A 10,437-nucleotide genomic window follows, 5' to 3' on the forward strand; every position below is an offset into this window, starting at 1 on the left:
CATGAATAACCTGTCTATTAGCCAATCTCCTCCATTCTGTTACACGGTCATTGAGGTATCTAATGTCATTGTTGTCGTTACTCAGGCCCTCATCCACAGCTTCAAGTCCCACATATGAAGGGGGGTAGGATGAGCTACTTTAGTGTCCCAATACACTATGTTGGGCTGCACAAACTAAAATCGCGAAATGAGTCAAATCTATCCTTATAGTTAATGAAATTGACTGTGAAGTGAACAAAAATCACCGCGAAGTGAACGAAAAAGTGAGAAGTGAATGAAATTCACCGTGAAGTGAACGAAAAAGTGAGAAGTGAAGGGAATTCACCACGAAATGAAGGAAATTCATTGCAATGTGAATGAAATTCACCGTAAAGTTAGTTTTATTATATTTCATTCCTCCCCCTCTTTTTGAATTTGAATCCCTCTTCCCCAAAACCCAAATATTTTCTATTGTTACATGGGCATCATGTGCTCACGTACAATATTCTCAATACAGCCTCCCACTGCATTCATTAGAACCACAGTAGCAAATCTTCTCCTTTACATTGCCGTCCGAATCCTGAACTTATCCAATTGCATAGTTGTAGTCATACATTAATTCTTGCAAGGGTGGGATATTCTCGGCAGCAAAGAGCATTATGTGCGGAATTCTTTTGTCATTGTGGTCATAAAGGACATTCTGCATATAAAGGTTAGGAGAACAAGTATGATTGATGAATCTTCCCACGCTACCGTACTAAGCTACATCAATAGTGAAGCCTGAATATGACCCCACTTCGCAAGAAACAACTAGATGCAAGTTCGGAAAGAAGTGAATGAAATTCACCGCGAAGTAAGTGAAATTAATCGCGAAGTGAGTGAAATTCATCGTAAAGTGAATGAAATTCACCGCGAAGTGAGTAAAATTGACCGTGAAGTGAGTGAAATTTACCATAAGTGAGTGAAATTCACCGTGATGTGAATGTAATTCATCGCAAAGTGAATGAAATTCACTGCGAAGTGAATAAAGTGAATGAAATTGACCGTGAACTAATTAAAATTGACTACGAAGTAAATGAAATTCACCGCGAAGTAAATTAAGTGAGTGAAATTCACTGCGAAGTTAATAAAGTGAATGAAATTTACCACTAACTAATTAAAATTGACCACAAAGTGAATGAAATTGACTGCGAAGTTAATGAAATTCACCGTGAAGTGAATGAAATTGACTACGAAGTGAGTGAAATTCACCGCAAAGTAATTGAAATTCTCCGCGAAGTGAATAAAGTGAATGAAATTGATCGTGAAGTGAATGAAATTCCCCGCAAAGTGAATGAAGTGAATGAAATGGACCACGAGGTGAGTGAAATTGACCGCGAAGTGAATGAAATTTATCGTAAAGTGAGTGAAATTCACCGCAAAGTAAGTGAAATTCACCACGAAGTGATTGAAATTGACAGCGAACTGATTGAAATTTACCGCGAAGTGAATGAAGTAAAGGAAATTCACCGCGAAGTGAATGAAATTTCACTCACTTCACTCACCTCGCGGTCAATTTCACTCACTTCGTGGTGAATTTGACTCATTTCGCGGACAAGTTCACTCACTTCACGGTATTTCTTACAACATCAGCAAGAGATTTACATGGAATGAATGGTATAAATGTTTATTTTATATTTCTGCCGTGTTGTAATAGCTCGTAGAGGAAATTGGTTTTCAGTTTGGATAGTGGGGTCTATTAGCCAGGGACCCATATCATTGATCTGTTGGGCTCTATGATGGATAAAACATGCTGGTAAGATCTTCCAGATTGCAAGATCATAGCCACCAATCTCTTGCCTTCTTTCAATTGAATATGGACTAGTGCTGTATTAACTAGCTATTTGTAGGCCAAAGATTTTTTTTTTTTTTTTAAAGAAAAAAAAAAAAAGATTAGGATGGTCTAATAGAGGAGATTTTTGGGCATTTTGGATCCCCAATGGTATCTCCCATCTAATTAACGTTCTGGATCAACCACCATGGGCCCCACTTGTTCAATTTGAAAATCTGAATGTTTCTCATCCCACCACCACACCCGGTGACAAGATTCAGAAAGAAGAATCAACTGAGATGATGAATATAGATTACATTATCACTTTAATATTTTTTTTTTTATAGGTGGGTAGGGAAGGATGTGGGTGGATAAGTAATAACAAATGATCCCGAGGGTCCCACACAAACATTACGATTCATGATTTGATTGCTTAGCCCCATGTAGCGTGACAGCCTCTAATGAGGCCACGTGACACATCATCAGGCGGCGACAGCACTACTGTTGGATCTGCGGTACTACCGCCACCCAATGGACAGTCCGTGCCAACGGAAGCAGATTGGCTGGTCTACCAGCTATATAGCTGATGTATTGATGTCATCAAGTTCTATAGGTCTTATCATGATGTATGTGTTATATCCAAACCATCCATCCATTTGGCAAGCTCGTATTAAGGCTTGAGACGAAAAATATGACAGATCTAACTATCAAGTGGACCACACTGTAAAAAGCAGTGGGGGATTGAACGTTTACCATTGAAACGCTTTTAGGGGTCACATAAGTTTTGGATCAGTATAAAATTTGTTTTTCCTCTTCATCCAGGTCTTTGTGACCTTATGAATAGATTAAATGGAAAATAAACATTATGGTGGCCCTATAAAATTTTTAACGGTGAAACTCAATATCTCTGCTGCTATTTGTGGTGTGGTCCAGTTGATCTTTGGATATGATTCTTTTTTCTTAGATAATGCTCTTAAATGATCTCCAAATACGTATGAATGTTGGGGATATAATAAATACATAATTTTGGGCCCATGTCACTTTGATCTCTTTTGAACCGTTCATACAACTCGGAGCTCCAGGAGCTTCAGCGCTCGTCTTCGCACACCAGCCAATCCGCTTCCAAAAGGAATGACAGGGGCATTTTGGTCCGGTAAAAGTGCGCCCGTACAGCAGGGACTTAGTTTGGTGTAGTAAGTTTGGAAGAAACTATAAAGATGGGTGGGTTAAAAGTGAAGCGTACAGTAGGAAAAAAAACTTTTAAAAATAATAAATAATATTTTTAAAATAGTTAAGTTTGGTATAAATACTATATATATATATATATATATATATATATATATATATATATATATATATATATATATATATATATATATATATATATATATATATATATATATATATATATAAACAGATTGACAAGCGTTGTTGCGAGTCAAAAGTTAGCTAGTTGACGCAGTGAGTCTTCCTGAGTCAGGGAACAGATTAACCATGAAGATTAAATTCGTCGTTTCCCCTCTGCGCCCCTTTAATATTAATAAAAACCCAGATCAAAAAGAGTCACAACGAATCACATCAAGTCTACTGAATTAGCGATTTGATTCGGCAAGTCTTCCTGATTCAAGTGGACTCAGTGAATTTTAGAACTACGGTCAAGAATCATGTGCTTTCTCTTTAATTCCTTGTTTGGTTGATCTTTCTATAAGTGGATGCCTCCCTCTGTATAAATGAAGTAGATTCCTAGTCATAATAAAATAACAACTGATATTTTCACTTAATTAAGAGATATTTCTCATCTTCTTTTTTAGTTTTTTATTTTCCTTTGTATAGGATGACTTGAAGAAGCTTGCAAAGAGCGAAACACTGACGATTTGCATCTCTAATGCGGCTAACCTAATCCTCTTTGCTGCTAAAGTCTATGCTTCTTTGGAGAGCAGATCTTTGGCTGTGATCACATCGATGCTGGACTCTCTATTGGATCTTTTATCAGGTTTTATTCTATGGTTTACTTCATATGCAATGCAGAAGCCGAACCTGTTGTCAAAAAGACATCTTAAATCTTGTTATCCTCGACTAGTCGAAAATAATTTGACTCAAATTCCAGCAAAAATGTTTCTGAAATTTTTGAGGTCTTCGACCAATTGAAGGACAGGTTCGACTAATCGAATGTGCCCTTTGACCAGTCGAAACCCTACTTCGACCAGTCGAAGGTTACACAGATTGTGCGCAGATTACATAAATTTGAGGCGGTTTTAAAAAGTGCGTAAGTGGAGTTTCCTAAACTATAAATGGGAGTCCCTACCATTTTAGGTGAATGCTAAGGCTTTCAAAAGTATTTCAAAAGGTTTCTAGAAAGGGTTCTAGGGTTTGTAATGGGTGTAGCAATGGTGAGATTCAAGGTTGTTCGAATCGGGTAAGTCCTCTTTTTATAATTTATGCTTTCATAGTAGATTTCTGTCGCTTTGTACCGTAGTTTTTTCCCGTAAGGATTTTCCATGTTAAATCTTGTGTTCTCTTGTGTATGCTTGGTGCCATTGAATTGCTATCCTAGATTCATCTCTGTGTGATTCCGTAACACAATTCCCAACGGAACTAATATTGGTATCCAGTTGGGAAGAAGTGAATGCTGCCAGTGATGAGTCACTTATGAGATTGAACAATGTCGTATATAGAATATACACTGAAAGTCAGTGTTTAATCAGTTCCTTATGTCTTATCCAATGTATACATGATTAAAAGACTCGACGATTTGGATTTGACTCATTCAGCCTTGAGTCAATTTGAGACTCGCCCGAAATCGGGCATGAATCAGCCAGACTTGCCTTGGTCAGGGGTGACTTGGGGTGGATGACTTGTGGTATCGAACCGAATCAGGTTCTAAAGAGTCTGGGTCGACTCGTTGAAGTCCCATCTGATGCAAGGAAGGACGTGAGATCGAGCACCGTCTTCCTCAAGAGGATAACTATTCTGAATCCACGGAACTTTTCTGGACTCCTTACAGATACTTCTCGAATCTACGAGGAAAGAAAGCAAGAAAATAGAAATAAATTCTAATAAATTCAAAATTAATTAATGAGTGAATAAAAACGAGTTCACAACCCTTTAAACAGGAGTACCAAGCACTGAGAAAGAAATCAGAATCAAACTACAACTAAAACTCCTAGAATTCGCCACTTACTATAAATAGTAAACTTACTATTTATAGATGGTCATGATGTCTACTAGTACGCAAGGTTTTCGGCCAAAAATAGTAAGTGTCCTATTTGGCTTCACCAAGATGTTCTCCTAATTTTTCTAAGCTCTTTTCATGTTGGACGAAACTCCTAAAGCCCAATAGACTAAGAGTTATAATCAAACTAAAACTTATTATTTATAGTAAAAACGGAATTAAAATAGGGAATCGACCGTCGATCTGGCGGTATTTCACAAGTCCGGCTTGGGAAACCCAGCATAGCAGGGTTGGTTGGCTAAAGTAGCTCGTTTTATCCTAAAATCATATCTTTAACATATGATAACTCATTCCGGATTGCGAGATACGCCCAATTTAAGGTCCGATGGTCTGGATCACTTCTGTCGTCGATCGGGCCTTTTCTGATCCATCTTGGCCATGTAACTGTCCGCGACCCACTCTACATCACCACCAGACTTGGACGAGTCTTAAAACCATGCCGGCGTACTAATTGAGTTATCCAAAACATGAAATTGGTGGGCCATCTCTTGGTTTGGCCATAATAGTCTAATTGCATTACTTAGAATTTTCTAAATCGTGGGATTGACAGGTTAATTTTGAATTATCAGTGTGGGCAATGATGGGCTGTTCAAGATGTTGATATGAAAGGAGGGATGGTTTGGGATCAATGGAAGTATGTCTGATTGGATGCTGAGATATTTTATACACCAAATCTGGATGTAATTATCTCAGTCTAATGATCTGAGTCTACCCTAATGAGTGAATGAATGATCTAGTGTGTAAGCTATTATCCTAATAGCCTGCAGGCCAGTTGATCTAAACCATGCTATTGATGGGCCAACTTATGGATTTGTCATCAAGTAACTGGGGTTGATAGTTTGCTTTTGGACTTCAGTAAATATAATGGGTAGTGACCCATTCAAGATCTCAACCATCAATTGGACGATTCAGATTGATGGCCATGTGCAGCATTGGATGGTAGGGATAGTATATGCACACCGTACAAGCCTTTTACAAACTTCATATGAGATGAAAGTTTCATCTTATTTTTGTAAACAATACATTGAGACTGGATCAATGGGCCATCTCTACTTTCTGATCCGTGCACATATAAGATCCGATCTGTTCAATTGATCGGTCATCTCTTGGATGGGCCATCGCCTAAAATTGTGCATTGATAAAATGTTCATATTATTGGACCTTTTTTATTATGTTTTTTTTCTCTAAAGGGATTTTAGTGTTAATAAATTGGGTTAATCCAATCCGTCAATTAGCAAGTAAATTGAAATTATGGTGACTTAATCTGCGGGGCATCATTGTTTTTTTGCTTCAGTAATGGCAACTCTCGGATTCCAAATACTGCTCCAGTCGGTTCGAGAACTAATTTCAATGGTAAGTAGATTTGTTTATTTAATTATTTTATTTTTCACTTTTTATTAATTAAGTAAAAATTTATTTTTCTATAATTTTGACAAGTATACATCTTATCATACTTCAAAATGCTAAACCTCGGCATGAATCGATCTCCAGCTGCATTGGGTCGACTCAGAAGACTCGATCGACCCTTCACTTGATTTGACTCAGTATTTAATAAATTAAGAGATTTGCTGAGGCCATATGCGTGTGTAGCTGATCCAAATGCAACATCTAAGCCCTCCGCGAGAGTCAAGTGATTCACCCAATATCAAGTGCATACTGGCTTAACTTCTGAAAGAACAAGATGACTAAAGTCTCTGAATCTGTTAATTAACCATGTTCTTGGTAGGCATAACCAATCAAAGGTGTGGTCCATCACATGGACTGCATTTTTACAACTAAAGTCTTTTTGTTAGAATGAATCTCAACCATCCAATATTTTGCAAGTGATGATAATAGTTAGGTGGGTGGTACAAATTGGTAAAGGTTCTTTGAAGAATGTCACCATGGCGCTGATTTTTATCGGACATCTTTAACTCAACAATCTCCTATATTGTCTTTCACCAGCCCCAAGCCTATCTAAAAGAAGAGAGTCCACGTTAGGAGCTGTTGTCAATCTTTTGCTGATATGTTAACTTTCTCCTGATTTAGACAGTTGATTTTCCGGGAACCAAAAATCAATTATGCTAATTTTAAAATTGAGTAGAAGTGTATAAAAAATTATAGAGAATTGTGTAAGGTTCTAAAGTTTTATAGAAAGATCTAAAGTTGTGCAAAATGATATAAGGTTGTGTAAGGATCTCTATAAGTATCTATAAAATTCTAATGAGGCTTTGTTTAAAAAAGCATGGACATTTTAGATATATTTAGATTTTATTTTATTTTTTATTTTTTATTTTTTTATTTTTTTTCCAATGGATGAAAATTATATATGTGATAAAATCCTAGCCATACATGTATAGTTTATAGACTCTTCAATATTTTTAAAATGATAGAAGTGCCCTTGTAATAACTGATGTGTATTGGAAAATTTTCATCCTCTGGCGTAGCCCACCTGATTTTTGGATTGGACCGAAATTTACTGGCCAACGCAAATTCCGGTGGATATATGTAATGGATGGATTGGATGTCATTCACGATCCAAGATGAGCCCCATATATACATTGCATTGAAAGATATGCTGATGCAGGATGGACATGATGAGGTGGATCACTGTCTTCCTCAAGGGATAATTACTCTGAATACACGAAGCTTCTTTGGACTGCTCACACATATTCCTCGAATCCATGAGGAAAAATAGAAAAATAGAAAAAAAAATTCTAATAAGTTGAAAACTGCATTGATTGATGATAAAAACGAATTTACAATCCAGTGATATCAAACCTAGGATTTATAGTTTTAGAATCAAACTCCAACGCAAGCTCTTGACACTGGCATGAACGTACCCGAAGAGTAGATCATGTGCAAACGAGCACTGGCGCTACTCAGACTCAGGAGCCCTCCCTACAGGCCACTCCTGATGCAGCTACAACGAGATGCTTCGTTAGATAGTGAGATATGCACGGAGTAGGTGAGGCAGGGTGAGTGACTTACCTGGATGAGCAGATGATGCATACATTGTAGCAGACTGTGCAAGAGATTATGACCTTCCTAACATGCTGCCACGACGATATTTCCCTATCAAGATCAGGGTCGTCTAGTTAGGGAGAGTCTTGCCCTATTAGTCATTTCAAGTCTTTTGATGTCTGACAATTTAGGTCATGTGATTCTTGTTTGATTGACCAAAGATGGATGAACAGTTTTTGTGTTACATATACATTTTGGATGGTTATCTTGTTATGATATTATACATCACTTTCATGGTTTCCACCTTGCGTATTTAATTGCCCATTGTCTCTCTCCTTTTATGCTTTATGATTTGACATATTTTCAAGCTTAAACTGATGATATATGTTTTGACGTTTGTTTATGTATGAATCCTTTGCCAATCATTGAAAAAAGGAGAAGAAACAGACTTCCACCAAAATGTGTTGTGTTGTATCTTTTTTAAAACACTTTTGGTGCATAGATTTAGGGGGAGCAATGAACAGTGCTTACGAAGATGTATATGTTGTGTAAATGTTTTATGTCAAGCTAAATTTTTATATCTTATGAAATATGTAAGGTCATGTAAAGTTACAATCTTGTTAATTTGTATAGGTCTTGTTATGTAATTGACAAAGGGAGAGATTATAAATGCTCTAGTTTGTCAATAATTAGCATGAGTTGTAATTCATCGAGTCCAAAGATCTCTATGAAAGGCTGAAGACTGAAGACTCGAAGATCATAGGCATCCAAGTATTGGAAAATTAAAAAGGAAAAAAAAAAAGATGAAGTGTCATGACCTCTTCAAAACTCATACTTAACTCATATACTTACACCCAGATCCATAGCTCAAGTGGTAGACCGAGTGAAAGATACCTCGTTTCAACGTTGAGGTCTTGGTATCGATTCATTAGAGGGGGTGGCTAACAGTGAAGTGTGAACTAACAGTGGGTGTACTAACAAAGAAAAAAAAACCCCATATACTCGAGCTTCCAACTAGCCTAAACCCAATTGGAAAAATCAATCCAATATAATCTAAGTAAATGGTCATGTGAAAAAGACTATTTAAAAAGAAATTCAGAAGGGAGTTTTGATGCATCGAAGACCGCTCGATAGCATCAAGCAGGTAGAGCAAATTGTCCAGCAAGCTCAAGATTAAATCTTGAATTTTTTTGATGGCATTGAAGACCACTCGATGGCATCGAGGGACCTTCATAATATTTGAAACTTACTTTCCTTCCGAGGAATTAGGCCATAGCATGAAGCTAGTACAGTCAATATATATATATATATATATATATATATATATATATATATATATATATATATATATATATATATATATATATATATATATATGGGTCTCACTGTGATGTGTGTCTAATATCTACCCCATCAGTCAAATGCATCATTCCATGGTGAGCCACAGGCTTAAAAATCAAGTCAATCCATGACTTGGGTGGGTCACACCACATACAATAATTGAGAGGGGTTACCCTCCCATTAAAACATTCATAATCATTTATTGGGAACACGGAGATGTGGTTCACAAATCCAGCCCATCCATTATGGGTGTCCTACTTGGATGAGGGTTCAGACCAAGTTTCACCCGCATCCAAAACTCACGTCGGCCTCACCAATTTTTTATATGTTTTAGACATGTCCTCACATGGTTTTAGATGGTATGGCCCACCTGAGTTTTGTATATGGATGATTTTTGGGATATCCCATAACCTAAAGAGGACCCATCAAATGCACAATGTTGATCAACTTCATGAGAAGTTCCCGTAAGGTTGACCTTATAGCTCACACACTCACATATATAGAGAGAGTAATAGTCTCCTGCGCACATAAGGAGACCTTTTGCGACCAAATTACCACCGCACGCCAACTTAAACAGGTGTATTGTAAGTGAGCCTCACCATGATGTGTTCCTGTGATCCATTTTGATAATTCAGTTTGTGATATCAATTGAACCGTGGGGTACAAAAAATATGGCTTATTTGTGATTTACTGGGCCACAAAATAGAAAACAATGGAAGAGGAGAAGCCTACCTTTGAATTTTTACAGGGCCCACCATAATGTCTATGTGAAGTCCATTCCATCCATTAATTGCCTTGTTGAGGTTAATGCATGAAGACCAAACATTAGACCCATACCTGATGTATGTGGATCACACCAAGTGAAGTGATTTTGATAGTGGGTGTTCCTTACACGGTTTCCACTCATGTGACCCACTAGAATTATAGATGTGACTGATGTTGGAGCAATACCCCTAAATTATTATCTTGACCTTTTATGGTTGGAGTGGATTTTACGTACATATTAAGGTGGACCCACCTTAGTTAACCCAGTATTGGTTGGGACGTAGTCATAGACTGTGGATTACATGCGCTGTGATGTGATGGCTATCAGCCACCTAACAGCTGGTTGGTGCTAGTCGGCCCAACAATG

This window comes from Magnolia sinica, chromosome 12 (assembly GCF_029962835.1).
Source record: "Magnolia sinica isolate HGM2019 chromosome 12, MsV1, whole genome shotgun sequence".
NCBI lineage: Eukaryota > Viridiplantae > Streptophyta > Magnoliopsida > Magnoliales > Magnoliaceae > Magnolia > Magnolia sinica.